The sequence below is a fragment of the Phalaenopsis equestris genome, unplaced genomic scaffold, assembly GCF_001263595.1.
Source record: "Phalaenopsis equestris unplaced genomic scaffold, ASM126359v1 Scaffold000030, whole genome shotgun sequence".
In the NCBI taxonomy this organism is placed as follows: domain Eukaryota; kingdom Viridiplantae; phylum Streptophyta; class Magnoliopsida; order Asparagales; family Orchidaceae; genus Phalaenopsis; species Phalaenopsis equestris.
The window spans coordinates 249,307-265,335 of record NW_018164472.1 but is presented as its reverse complement, the minus strand read 5'-3'; the positions used below and the strand labels follow the sequence as shown (position 1 = coordinate 265,335).

Below are 16,029 nucleotides of genomic sequence, written 5' to 3'. Positions count from 1 at the left end.
TTTGAATTGGAATTGTATTGCGAGTTGGTTGAGGTTGGGTGGGGATGGCATGCAATGGTGCCTGCTGCAACAAACTGTGGTGCTGCTGCTTCTGCCGATAGTTTATTGGCGAATATTAGGTTGACATTTGAGCGGTTGCGTTGACTTTAATGATGCGATTGTGGATTACTTTGATGATGTGATTATGGATTATGAGTAAGTCTGGAGTTCTGCACTTTCATTTGTTGTTGTTGTTCATTCTGGACCCTTGTGGTTTTGGCATCAATGAGTTGGTGGCTTGTGCTTATGTTTCAGTTGCTAGATTTGACATTGGAGTTTATGTATGGATCTTTACTTTATTCGGGATTGAAATTGGTAGGAACGAAGAGATCATGTTAGGAAATATAACTTTTAGAAGAGTGGATAAAATGTCAATTTGATGTGTGATTGAACCCAATACCATCATATACGTTGACAAATTATGCCCTCATGTGAGCGATTTCAATGTCAAGTAGCACTCCTACTCAAAAGCAATATTTTTGATGTCAGCAACTATTAGGCACTATGAATTCACTATCTAAACGGCATGGAGTCTTCATCAGAATCATTCACCTTGAACCTTGCTCAACCATGGTGTAATGCACCCTACATTGATTAAAGTACCATATCCCATTCACATGCGATGATTGGTTGCAACTTTGATTTACGTTAAATAGTATTTATTAAATCCGATAAATCCAGATTTATCAAATTCAATGTGTGACGGAGATGGAGCTCGAGTGACGACGGAATAAATTCGCCTCGCAATCTGATTCAGTAAATATGGATTTACATCGTAAAAGACACTGAATGTGAGAACACGAGAAAATTCAATTTAACAGAGCGTTAGATTTAATTTTCATTTGTTTAGAGTTTGACTAGATTTAAGTTAAACTGTGGCTAAATCTCATTAATAGTATGTTATCAAACACCGCCAAACTTTAGATCCCGACACCACTTGTTTGGGGATGTTGCTCAAAGTGGTAGCAAAATTTGGCCTGATAAACTAACTTTCAAATTCATTTTCAACTCAAAAACTTAGAAGTATAGGTGAGAGCCACTACCAGTGTATTTGCTCCAAGATAATTTTCACCTTAAGTGTAGAATTGAAATTGATAATCTCATTGGTCTTAGCGAGGAGTTTGGATCCTCAGATTGATCTTGTAGAAGTGATCAGATCTCCAATGCCTAGTAGAGGAGTTAAGATTTACAGACCCAAGTTAGCCTTGGCTTAAAAAAAGAATGTCTAGAAAAAATAAATTACTCTCAAATATTTTGGTCCTAACTTAAAGAAAATAGATATTAAGGAAGTCAAACTGGCTCAACTAAAGTTGCATAAATAGTTATCATTGAATACTTTTCGCTCAAAGTATCATATATTTCAGAAACTTTGGCTACCCTACTTTTGGGAGTTTTGGGTAGACCTTTTGTTAGAGAAACTTTGCTTGAGAACTATAACCTTATGAACATAAACTAGTAGCAAGTTTATTCTTGTCTCATTATCCTAGTTGAATTCACATGATCTTCTGTGCTAAATATATCTTTATTAGCATCATTCATTGTATGAAAGAATCTTTTAGTAAATTTAGGAATAAGAAATATCCTAGTTCCTCATATACTCTTTGTATAACCAGCCTCACCATTTAGAAATATCTCCATTATGTTCTTAAATTTTCTCGGCATTATTTACCTCTTTTGCATCTTGTTAGGCATTCTGAACTAGCATTACTTCTCTGTCAGTGTTTGGAGGAAATAGAACCATCAAAACTTAAACCCATTGATAATGTAAATTAGAATTTTGATATTGAAAACTATGCATTTTACTGATGACCTCTATTAGAACGAGCACCACGAACTTACACACCATGTTAAGATCCAATGTTCTCTTGTGGGCATATACGACATGGAAAGAATCTTGATCAATGTGCACTGTGAGAATAGATTTTTCTGCTATGTCATGTTAAATTTTATCATTGAGTTCCATCTTTTGTCTTTATGTGCTTGGTTTTGGCTTGATATACTTTATTGCTTTTTTAGCAAGTATGTAAATATAATCATTGCTTACTTAGCAAATATAATCATTTTCGTCTTCCTGATTTTATTGCATTTTTGTTCAAACTAATTCATTGCATGCTTTCTATTGTCATGGTTCCTTGGGATTTTGTTTTGCCATAGATTTTTTAAATATCTTTAAATATCTTTAACTAGCAAGCGCCTTCCAATCTGTACAACTGTTAATCAAGGTAAGTATGATATCGTAACTGTTTAAAAATACAAGACAATAATCACCAAGCTTTCTGCATTCTATTAATTTTTTAATCAATTTAAGTGCCTTTGCTTAATTTATAAATGAAATAAATAAACTGGCTCCATCTTCCACTTGCATTAGTTGAAAGGGATATCAAGCCAGTAAACAGTACCTCGTTCATGCTGAACTCTATGAGTAGATATGGTATGATGCATTGTTGATGCTGAGTTTGTTTTGCTTCTCAGTTTGGTGCATCTGTCCTGAAGCCTGGAAACCTCCAATGGCCCTTAGCAAAAACTTCTATTATGGGTTTTAAGCTATTGTTGATAAAACAATAACTTTGATGACACTCATAATGGCTTTTCTTCCTCTCCACGTTTAACAGAAGCTTTTGATTGTTTTTTCTATTAGATGAAGCTATTTGCTCAGTTCTTGACAATTAGGACTCTAAAAAATTCCCTATCAATACCTTAAATCTCAACAATGATCTCCTTAGTTATTATATGAAGCATCTTATATTCATCCTATGTTTCTAGGTGCTGAAATTATACTTGCCACCACGTAGTGCTTGGTATTGACCTTTTGCACAATAACTACAAACACCAAAAATTTACTAACTTAATCCATTTTCACCAGAAGCATCTTTTTTCACTTCAATTTATTCACATGTACATTCATATGTATCTATTTGATGAACACTCAAACCCAAATGGTGCAAAGTAAAAGAGATTATGCAATGATATTTTCATGATTTGTTCCAAGTTGGTCTATGTCCATGCGTAAGTACGTACATGCTTATGATTTCACTGTCAATCACTCATTTTCCTGCAAGTCGGTGGAGAAAACTTTCCACCACTTTTTACTTCAAGAGTACAAAGGCACCCATCAAAATGTCTTTTAAGAGAATTAGCAAAACCAACTGCAAGAGAAAAATAAAATTCTAAAACTAGGACATCTTATATGCATAAGTTCAGCTTTGTGATTATAGAAGAACCTTAAATCAGGTTTATGTTAGAGAGATTTGAGACATGAGCTCCTGACTTATCTACTTTTTAAGGTTACACACATGTTATATTTATAGGCGAGCAGTAAGGAAAATCATTAGCTTGAGCAAACAAGTATTGAATCTTCGAAATGTCAAAGAAAATAGTAGAAAATTGCTAGAATATCAAGCCATGATCATACCAATACAAGTGAACGGCGAGAGTTTTTGGAGCTTTGCCAAGTAGTAGTGGTATGTTATAGCAGAAGGTTGCTAAGGCCAATCCAAAAAAAATTTATGCTTTGTATCACTTCACGGCTGATAGAAATACTTAATGATAAGTTGAAAATTACAACATAAATTTTTAACTACTTAAAATTTTTTTTATATCTAATATCTTTACAAAATAAGTACGCTTTTAAGTTCAAAGCATAATTTAGTATAATGTAAAAATACATAGATAATTTATTTTAAAATATGTTTTTTTTTTTTTTTTGAAAATGGAAAAGAACAGGATATTCAGTTTGTTTAGATATTTAAGCTTGGTTGGTCTTAAACTGGACTTAGAAATTCTTGTATACATGGATAGAAGGTAGAATATTCTTAAATCTGAGCAGCTTCACATGCATGCCGTGGTTCGACAGTTTTGTCCTGAATGCTTGATTATGCTCAAATAAATCATTTATACATATTTCCAGTGTATACTGGTGATCATGGAAGCTAAGTTTACAATAGTTTGGTCTCAAAGGATAGCAGCCTCCCTTTTCTATGATGAAAAATTTAAATTGAAAAATAATATAAGGTTAAGATTAGAACAACCTGCCCTTGAAAGATTGTATTTGAAACTTAAAACAATTTTGCAAATGCGGTTTATATTGTTAAATTTTATGAAGTCCAATTCTATGTCAAATCATCACTTATAAAGTCCAATGTTGTGCCAAATCATCATTACAACACGATAAATTGTCATAAAAAGAGTATATCACGAGTGGCATTAAGTTGCATTCAAGTAGGATGGACATTGGAGTGGAAATTACTTGATTTGCAGTTGATTTATATAAGCTGAAGCCTACAAAGTTAAAGACACCCAATCATAATTGTTGCCGAGCGAATGTTGCATTATGCTTCATTCTTTCTTTTACTACAGTTTTTTCATATCGAAAAATGGCTAGAGGAAGCAAAAAACTGCATAATATAACTTCTAAGCATGTTAAAAAATTACAAGTAAATACCTACAATCAGGTGATTAGTACCGATCAACTCAATTTTAATAATTCCACGGGTAATGTGATCTTATTTGAAGTGATTTTGAATTTTAAAGTGTTCGTCTGAGTATGTTGTATTAGAATTATTAGCCTTATTAGTTGCGGTTATTATTAGTCATTATTATTTTAATTTATTATCTTTTATTTACTTTCGTTATCATATTTATGTATTTTCTATCTGATGTATTTTTGAATTTATGTCTTTCCTTTTATACGAGTCTTGTAATATTTATGTATACCCCTTTTCCTATCAATGAAACCTATCCCGTTATATTCTCAAAAGTTTAACATGGTATTAGAGCCATAGTTCTAACTCTAGCTGCCGCTGAGACTCTTCCCTAGACACCGAGCACTTGTAGGCCTTTTTGCTATGTTTTTCCAGCCACCGGATCTCCATCCAACCGGCTAGATCTCCCTCCAGCTGACCTGATCTTTCTTGCGAATAACCTTCCAGCTGCTGGACCTTCCTCCAACCGGCCCAGTCTCCCTCCAAGATCGTCGGAGCTCCTCCCTGAGGTCATATCTATCCCCTGCAGAACCCAACATAGCTGATTCTTGCTCCTGTAGCCGGAATCTTCCTATGTCTCGACAACCCAAAATCACCTTTGGCTCAGTCAGAATCATGGCATACTCTACCACTGAGCCTCCTCCGGACTATGTACTTGAGTCCAGCGGAGGATCGACACCGACCTCAATCCCTCCGCAAACCGGAGATCCGGAAAATCACATGTACTTTTTGATCACCTCCCATAAACTTAAATGTTATAATTTTCTCCAATGGTCACAAGTCATGTCATTGTTTGTCAAATGACGAGGGAAATCGACCGTCTCACAGGGATGATGCGTGAACCTTCGAAAACTGACTAGACGTATGGAGCATGGGAAGTGAAGAATTTCATTGTCATGTCGTGACTGATCAATTCCATAGAGACTTCAATTGGTCATTCATATATGTTTCTTCCGTCTGTAAGTGCATCATGGACGACAGTTCGAGATATCTGCTCAGACGTAGGAAACTCATGCCAACTTTATGAGGTTTCCAACAATATTCACGAGGCAAAATAGGGATCAAAGACCGTGACCCTTTACTACAATGACTTGATGGTTTTATGGATGAAATGTAATCTCTACTAATATTACACATGGGACTTTTCGGCTTATGTTTCTCTTTTCTAGAAAATCGTGGAAAAGGATTATGTGTTCCAATTTCTGATGAGTCTAAACAAGGATCGAGACAAAGTTCGAAGCCATATTCTTGGTCGGGATCCCCTTCCTTCAACACGTGTCGCATCCACTGAGGTACGCTGGGAAGAAAGTCGTAGACTTGTCCTGCTTGACTCTTTCATTCCTTTAACTGAATCGCCCCCCTTGGTCTCTATTAGTGCTCAACCCTTCACATCATCACGAACCAATCATTTCACTTATGATTACTGTCACAAACCCTATCATCCCCGTGACAAGTGTTGGAAGTTCCACGAAAAACCAATGAATAAACCTTCAACCAAATCTCCTGCGTGAATCTAGTTAGTTCTCTTCCAATGAAACTCACTGTTTTGCTTTTTCTAACCTGTGGATTATTGATTTCAAGCCTTCTTGACATGTTCTCCGTGCTCTGGGAGAGATAGCGTTAAAATTGATAACAGCTTCTGTAGTTCCATTGCTGGTAAAGGGTCTGTTATTCTAACAACCAAACTGACTCTAGAATCTATTTTACGTGTTCCTTCGTTAAACCTTTTTTCAGTAAGTTGTATATGACCTTGATTACATTGCTCGTTTTTCTCCTAATGTTTTTATCTTTCGGGATTGTTGTTCGGGGAGAATGACTGGAACTGCTAAGCTGGTATGCCGACTCTACTTCTTCCAAGGAAAAAACAGTATTGACGAAGTCACTCCATCCAGTACTTGTAGTCTTTCCCAGTCTACTAAATGTCGTTTGGGTCAGCCAAATTTTCAATATTTAAAACAGTTATATCTTTTGTTGTTTACTAATAAAAATTTATCTAGTTGCAATTGTGAGATTTGTTAGTTAGCTAAACATCATCGAATACCATATCCACCACACTCTTAAACTTCTTCTGCTCCTTTTTTACTAATTCATAGTGACTTGTGGGAACTATCTCAAATGTCTAGGTACACTAATAAGAGGTGGTTCCTTATCTTGACTGATGATCACACTCAGATTATATGGATCTATACTTAAAAGACAAATCTGAAACTGTTGTTACCTTCAAAAATATTTACTTCTTCATTTTGACCCAATTCGAAACATAAATTCAAGTCATTCGATCGGAAAACATCCATGAATTTTTTAACTTATATTAGGGGATTTTTTTGGTAAGCAAGAGCATCCTTCATCACAACTCCTACACGGATACTCAGCAAAATATAGTAGCCGAGTGAAAAATCGACACCTCAAAGTTGTCAATTCTATTATGTTTCAATTGAATGTCCCGACACGGTTTTAGAATGATGTCGTACTTACCACCACATATCTCATCAATAGAGTCCCTTCAAAAATTCACAAATTTCGGATCCCGTTAACAATCTTGAGGTCGTATTTTCCTACCAATCAGTTCTTCACTTTAGACCTCTAAATACTTGGGCGCAAAACATTTGTTCGGAAAACTACCCCAACTTGTAGTAGACTTGATCTCCATTCAATCAAGTGTATCTTCCTTAGATATTCTGACACTTAAAAGGGCTATCAGTGTCTCGATTCTATCATAAATAAACTCTATGTGAGTGCTGATGTCTTTTTCTTTGAAAGTGTTCCCTACTTCCTCAACAGTGCCTCAAGTGAGGGAGAGCTAGATTTTTTGGACACTACTTTTTCAGCTCCATTGGATATGCCACCTACTCCTCTAGCCACTGTTCTTGAGGAAACATTTGTCCCACTAGATCCACCATCTACCAGACCAACACCATTTGTCCCACTGGATTTATCATCTACCAGACCAACTTCTCCTCCATCCACTTTTTGTGTCTATATTTGACGCATCAAATTCTCGTTGAGACCCGTTCCAAGGTGTCTACTCTTAAGCTCGCTGCCTCTTTGCAGGTCTTGGAATCCGTCCCTCAACACTACACTTGTGGAGATTACTCCTGCTCCGAATGAGGAGGTAAATTCTACCATTGAGGTAAGTAATCGGGCTTGCTCTTTTTATTCCATGACGAAATATTTCTCATTTCGCAGCCGACCTACAAAGCATTTGCCACTTGACTGATCATCATCTTCCATTCACTATTGAGGCAACATTGGCATACTCTTCATGGAAGGCTGGAGTAATGGATGAGATGAATGTCATTCAGCGAAATCATACGTGGGATGTTGTTGATCTTCCTCGGGGAAAGAAAGCAGTTGGTTGTCGGTGGATCTTCAGTACCAAATTTAACTCTGATGGATCATTTGAATGCAATAAATCATGGTTGATCGCCAAAGGCTACTCACACACTTATAAAGTTGACTATGAGGGGATATTTGTTTTGGTTGCTAAATTAAACACCATTCGGGTTCTGTTTTCCCTTCTAGTGAATTTGGAACGTCTCTTACTCCAACTAGATGTCAATAATGCTTTTCTTAACGACGATCCCACAGAGGAGGTGTGCATGTCTCTATCTATGAGCTTTGACTACTTTCGGAGGACATGTGTGTCAATTGTGCAATTCTCTCTGCGACTGAAACATTCCCCTTGAGCCTGGTTCAGTAAGTACATGCAGGTTGTAATGGGCCATGGACTCTCTCAGGCCCAATCATATCATATTCTTTACTTTCTGCATTCCTCTAATGGCCTAATTGTCATCCTTATCATCTATGTTGACAGTAATGTGCTCACAGGTAATGATTTGCCAGCCTTGAAATCTCTTGAAGGCATCCTTGCCACATTCTTTGAAGTGAAGGGCTTGGGGTCTCTTCGATACTTCTTAGACATGGAAGTTGTTAGGTCCTCATGGGGCATTTGTCTTTCCAAACACAAATATGTGATAGATCTATTGACAGAGACCAACTTTCTACTTTGCAAATTGGTGGCTGTTTTGATAGATCTCAATGAGAAATTGGTTGATGTTCCAATGTTGTTCCTGTGAAAAAGGCACACTATCAACACATTGTGTGGAACTCATTTATCTCACCTATACGCGCCCCAACATTTGCCACGCGTGGGTATTGTAAGTCAGTTAATGCATAACCCCTATGAGCACCTTCTCACAGCTGTCCACCGGATCCTCTACTACTTAAAAGACACGTCGAGCTCAGGTTTGTTGTTCTTGCGCCGCACCTCTCACTTTATTGCAGTTTATACTGACGCTGATTGGGTCAGGTTCGCCCATGATCGACGATCTACTTTTGGGTATTGCTTATTCTTATGGTTGTGTCGGCGAGGAAAAGTGGGGTTTGGGGATGTTACACGTGAAAAACTGTCGGTCACCGAAATTGAAATCCCGTCGCCCGTCTCGGAATGACGTTTTAATTTACATATAGATTTAAGTTTAAAATCAAATATGAAAATCAAACTGACTCCATATTTTTCATAGTTTAAATGAAAGAACGTTTTACCTCAAACCCTGTATCTATCCCGAGGGATAAACACAAGACTTGAGGATGAGACTCGATCAAATAAATTAAGATATATATGACGTCCGTTTGGTCTGCGAAACCGTTTTATTTTCCGACAAATTCCCTTATTTAATATGAAAAATAAGATATATGTATATGTACTCGAGGGTCCACGAAGGCTACTCGGCCACCCGAATTTATAGCAACCGCCATACATCTTAAATGACGGAAATCACTTAAGAATACTCTCGATAAAAATCAGGAAAAATTATCTTCAAGGACTTCAAAAGGATAGGACTTTTCAACGAAATCAGACAAAGAGGTGTGCAAAAGGAAATGATTCAAATTTGGAACATTTATTACAGGATCCAAAGGAAAAAGAACTAGAGGATGCCACAGATCCAGAAGAGATCCTCGGTGGCTTCCCAGTCTACCCTATGGTTTGGCTTCAGTTTCGAGGAGGAATATTCAAGTGTTTTATCCTGCCAATTTTATTTAATTGGAGATTACATTCATGTGAAACGATCACACAAATAGCCTGAAAGATGTAAGAATTTAAGTCGTGAAGGACGACAACCTCGGAATCCTAAAACGAGTTAGGGCTTAGATCATACAACAGTGCTACACAAATGCCTAACGAAAAGATTGAGGATTTATGTTGCACTAAGCGAACAACCTCGAAATCCTATAAATTGTTGTTTTAATTTCTAGGAAAGGAATGGTTTAGCTGGGGAAGACATGTTATGCTGTTGAAGATGGTCGGGCTGCCCACCGCGCTAGCTTCAAGCTCCTTGTCGTGACGAGTTTAAGTTTTCTAGGGTGTCCAGTTATGATGCCAAATCAAATGACCCTATGGTAATAGTCCTCTAAACACTCTATATGGAAAGGAGGCATGCTTAAGGCTATATAATATAAAATGTGCAGTACAGGGCAAACAATAGAAAACACAATAAAAGAAACAGTGTACATGACATACTTGACAGTAGCAGGTATAGTAGAAGGAACAGTATAACATGCTATATAGAGTGGTAGCAAGTATAGTAAAATGAACAGTATAACATGCTTTACAGAACAATAACAAGTAGAAACATGAATAATATAACATGTTGTACATAACAGTAGCAGGTAGGGACAGGGATAGAATAACATGTTGTACAGGGCAGTAGCAGGTATAAACAGGAATATAATAACATGTTGTACAGGGCAGTAGCAGGTATAAACAGGAATAATATAACAATCTGTAAATGTAAAACAAACATGTACGCCCGTGGGATTCACTGTTTCTTAAATATAGCAAGATGAAATGCATTGCAAAAAGCGAAGTCTGGAAGAAACGTCATCCAGGAAATCCGGAGAAGAGTGTAACAACGACTCATGATCGAAAACTTGAGAAAATCAACGAGAAAAGACTCAAGTAAAAATCTTCAAAAATCTCAGAGAAATCTCAAAGAAAGAAAAGAAGCACGAGTGCTTTGTCCAAAGCTTCGATAAAACAAAAAGTTCAGGCAAAGGGGTACCGCAAGCACTCGTGTAGGCAGATATATGTATATGTACTCGAGGGTCCACGAAGGCTACTCGGTCACCCGAATATATAGAACCCGCCACTCGTCTATAAGTATGTCCTGAACCTCACCTAGAGGGCTACTTCCCAGCCTAAACAGGTATTCGTCAGGTGGACAATCAATTTTAAAATGTATTTTTAAAATTTATGTTTTTTTGATATGCACACAAATTTTAAACATGCGAAGAAGAGTTATCAAATTTTGTTTGTTTTATAGAAAAATATGTTTTTGCTTAAATAGGGTTTATCAAAGCTTTTTTTTTTTTTTATAAATTTTCATTGTCTACGAGTAGATTACACTGTCGGGCGTGGGACTGCCAACAACCTGAGGAGGTTCGAGCCAACTCTCGCTAGATTTATGTTGGTGAAGGATACCGTTATCCTATTATTCATCAAATACCTGGATCTTGATGTTATAGGATAGGACATCTTTCTGCTCTATCTTCGGTGTGCCTTTATCATCACCACCCTACGCCCCAAAACAAACTACTTGTGACCTTGTTTGATGGTTTCACGTATAGAAAAAGACTATACATGGACACTTATGCGTCGGACATAAACGTCGAAAACCGAACCAAGAAGCAAAGAAAGAAAATAACAAAAATGGAGTGAGAGAGAGGAGACACTGATCCATCTAAAACGCCGAAAATGAGAACAGATCAGTTCTCAAAACTTCTATCGAAAAGACCTGGAAAAGTAGGGCCCAAGGTCTTTCCTAAAAAAAACATAAAGGACCACTTTGCGCTGATTTTTCAAACCCCAAAGACGTAGTATTAATCAAGTCAACCAAATGCTTTTCCAAAATGAGACTTAGAAATCTCATAAACTTCACAAAAGGAAAATGACTTGGAGAATACCACCACTAGTACTCCCAAACTCATGCAAGAAATCGGAATCTTCCAACCTTCGAATTAATCAATAGCCTCATATATCAAACAAGCATAAAATCTTCCCATATAACTAAATAAATGCTCACGACCGGGGTCAATACAAGAGATGAACAGCAGGTAAGGCTCTCGGCCAAGGCAACAAAAAGGAAAGGGGGAAGGTATTAAAGCTCACGGCTAAGGGCGGTAAGGGACAGCTGCTAAGGCCCACGAGCAAAGGCAACCCCAGGCACAAGTAAGGCTCACGGCTAAAGGCAGCAAGAGACAGCTGCTAAAACCCACGACCAAAGGCAACCCAAGGCACAAATAAGGCTCACGGCTAAAGCAACCCAAGGCCAAAAGAGGTTCACAGCCAAGGCAAACCCAAACCGATTATATGAAGATATTTGATATACATAGGAGAGTGAATGGACAAACCCTCACAAAGCCTCCAAACCGACTCCAAAGCATTGTAAGCAAGGCCCACAGCCAAGACCAAAGCCAAGACACGAGGCAAAGGGAAAGGGAAGGCTCACGGCCTAGGCTGAGTCCAGGGCATAAGGCAAAGTCCACGACTAAAGCAACTCGAATTCACCCCACAGGAACTCTGACATACGCAAGAGAGTGTAAAATACCCTCAATCTTTTTGGAATGACACACTTACTCTCCCCACGCTCATCCAAGCAGTTTATGCCCGAACAAGAGAAGCTAAAGCCAGGTCCTTAAAGTTCCAATGAGAAGCTTAAATGTGTTAAGATAATACTTTTAACCAAAGCAAAAGCCAAGCTTCAATAAACCAAGCTTCAATAAAGCCAAGCTTCAATAAACTCAACACCCAAATCTTCCCAAAATAAGGAACCGAGCCACCAAAGCAAAAAGGAAGAACCCCCAATAGGCAAGAACCGAGATCCAACACAAAACCAAAGCCGAACTAAAAAAACCAAATTTTTTTTACCAAATTCCGGACTAGTTAAAGGCCAAACCGAGCCAAGCATGGCCAAAACCCGAACCCAACAAGGGTCGAAAACCAAGCTGCAATTGAGACCTCCAATACTAAGCCACAATAAAAGTTAGAACAATATTCTCATGCTTTTAAGACATCTCAAAATAGAACTACCACATGCTTTGAATGAAAGCGTATGAAAGCTTCACAGTACACATACTAACATGCTCATGAGAAGGGCCAATTATTTCAAAACCACCGTCTTAATTACTTCTAACATAAGTATGCCTTGAGAGATAGGAAACATGCTATGACTTCAGCACTTTAGATAAGCAAAGTAAAAGAAAGGACTAAATATATTTATTTTTTATCTTTCACATGCTCTAAGTGATAAACGTTTCCAAATACAAGCATAGTGGCAACTAAAGTGCTAAACCATACACTGAAATCATCATCAGAGGCTCGACAAGGTTAACACTGAGAGCCAGTAAAGCACAGAGAAAGGGAGGGAGAAGGAAATACACACCCTCAAGCTTTTAAATGTCATTCCCACATAATAAGTGTATAAAGAGTAAGTTAGAACATGTTTAGGAATGAGGCAAATAGTAATCTCCCTATTCTAGCATGCTAACAGGGCTCGACAGAGAACAAGGACGAGCACACATAAAGCACAGGGGCTCGGTAAAGAGCAGGGTCGAACACAGACAGCGCACAGGGGGAGAGGGAAGAATGTACCTCTTTGAAGCAAAAAGAATGTAACAAAGAAACTTTAAAAGCACTCCACAACTTCGCTTTCTCTCCCAACAGCAGGAGGAAACCGATTCAAGCACTAGAAAATCAAAGAAGTGAATGAGAAAGAAAAATAGCAGAGTTTTCTTCCTTAGAAAGATTTTCGGCCTCTTAAAAACTTCACAGAGGAGCTCTCATATACGTTAAGGGCAAAGGAGACGAATGATTAAGAAGATACAGCAGAGGGATCGAGAGATGCGAAGGATTAGATCCTCGCAGAACAGAGGATACAATTCGAGGCAGAGAGGCTCAAACTCATATCGCAGAAGATAGGATACGAGGGATGGGCGTCTGCGAGATTTGTCCCGCATGCGAGAGGCGAACGCGGGAACGAAACCTCTCCAACGGCACGAAGGAGCGGGCCGGGCGACCAAACGAGCCATCCTAGGGCTAAGGCAGACCCACGGGCTCGAAGGAATGAGGCGGGGAGGGGGAAGAATTTAGATTAAGGGTTTTAATATAAGTTATTAATTATAATAATAATAATAATAAAATATTTTCTTATTATTATAATAAACACTTAAATAGGTATTTTTCTCAAGACGCGCCGTCGCAATGAAACAAACGTCCCCCTTAAGCAAAATCGACGTTCCGGACGCATTGGCGCAGTCTGTTTCGTCATCCGGAGTTGTCCGGGCAACCTCATTGCCGATCGGGCTAAAAAACGCGTCGCGGTCCGAATCCTATGAAAATTTCGGCTAGAATTCAATTAAACAGGACAGCGAAGAGCGCAGCGGCGCCAGGTCAACGAGTCCGGCAGTCCTATAGGAATGCTTTCTAAGTTCCTTCGGAGTAGCCTTACCTGCTAAACAATAGCGGTCAAGACTACTACATGGAACGTCAAGTCGAGTGAAAAAAAGTCCAGAATTGCTAACGGGGAGGGCTCCTTCACTAGTTTTCTAGGAGTAGTCGACAGAAAGGTCCTACGGCTAGATCCTGGGCTACTAAGGAGGGGGAAACTACACCTCGACCGAAAGTGAGGTCAACATGTTGGAAACCTTATCACCTAGAAAAACAAAATATAGTCAGTTGTTGCCTGCAGCGGTGTAGAAGTCAAGTTTTGTTCCGTGTCCTTTGGAATCCGTGAAGCTCTTTGGTTACGCATCATGCTCCGCGAATTATGTATGTCGGTCTCGGCTTCTTTATAGTTGTTCTGTGATAATAAAACCACAATTAGCATTGCTTATAATTCGGTCCAATATGATCGCACCAAGCATATAGAGATTAGCCGACACTTTACTGAAGAGAAGTTCAATTCTGAGGAGATTTGTGTTCTATTTGCGCCATCCAGTGGTCAACTAGCTGATATCCTCGCAAATAATTTTTTTTGGCTGTTATTTGATGACTTCAAATCCAAGTTAGACGTGATGGACATCTATGCTTCAGCTTGAGAAGGAGTATTGTAATTATTAGCCTTATTAACAACGATTATTATTAGCCTTTATTTACTTCAATTATCATATTTATGTAATTCCCATTTGATATATTTCTGAATTTATTTCTTTCCTTTTATATGACTCTTGTAATGTATATGTATACCCCTTTCCCTATCAATGAAACCTATCTGCTTTATTCTCAAACGTTAATAGGCTGAGTAGGGTTTTTGCTAAATTTGTAACATTGATGTTGCACTTGATAGAATTATGTTCTAATTTTTGTCCATACCCTTCTTAATTATTATTTTAATCATGATACATGTACGATTCAACTACCTGTAACATCATATTCTGACTTTGCTATTCATAGAACAATAGAGTTTTATTTTCTACCAAACCAAGACATGAATGATAGACCTAAAAATTGACATGTAGTTGCATACTTTTTCAAAAAACTTTGCACAAATAATTTTGTATCAAAAAATATGATAATATCTCAACAAAGTATATCATTTGGTTGCTAAAAAGCTAAGCTATGTATGCCAATAATATCTCTCAAGATTTGCTTAGCAAAAAAATCAAATGAGATTCCTTTGGATCCGCTTAAAATCTAAGATAAATAACAAATATTTAATTAGGATAACTATATGTGATGTACAATTAAGGCTAGTCATTCTTTTATACAACTTAGAATCTAATTTTGTGCCATTTTAATCCATATATAAATTACTGGTTTTGCTCATGAGGGTTCTTATGGATTTGAATCCTTTTTATATGGGAAAATTAAGCCCTGGAATTTGCCTAGGGAGCTGCATGCCTCATGTAGTAGCCCAAATAGATATTGGAGAGGGAAATAAGATACAATAAAGAGGTTAACTAAATAATGAAAAAGAAACTCTTACACTTTGCAAAATCATCTCCTCATGCACATAACATTGGAAGGTTGATATAGTAACTCATTGCACAAATTGTAACCCACGGAATGCTATTTAAGGAAAGAAATCATATATTTGTTCTTCATAATTTAGGGTATTATATAATGAAATATTGATATTTTTGCTGTAAAGTCTTTAATATATTATAAATTCTAAACAAAATAATGCTACAAAATGGCTTGCAAATCTAAACTTTATAAGACTATTAAATGCTAGATAAACAAATGTATTATGATAACTAAATAGTTATCATGTTATGACAAAATGAGCCTTCTTGTTCCGCATCTATCTCCCTCTGGAAAATTTACTCAAGCTCTATCATGGTAATTAGATTATAAAAAGGAGGCTCTTCTTCCTGGCAAATAAGGTTTTAATTCTCAAGCATAGATTTAGAAAGGGTCCTGTTGCCCTGAATATATGATGACATGCATTATGAGATAATAATCAATAATTGTTTTTCTTTTTATATTTACCTTCTCTTAGTTAATTTTTCT

The 16,029-nt window shown here is 37.5% G+C and overlaps 1 protein-coding gene across 1 annotated transcript in view; it reads left to right on the top strand.

Moving 5' to 3' along the window:
- Positions 1-16,029, top strand: part of LOC110018671 (protein ALP1-like) — a 40,489-nt gene that overhangs the window by 652 nt on the left and 23,808 nt on the right. The gene's annotated exons all lie outside the window — the stretch shown is intronic.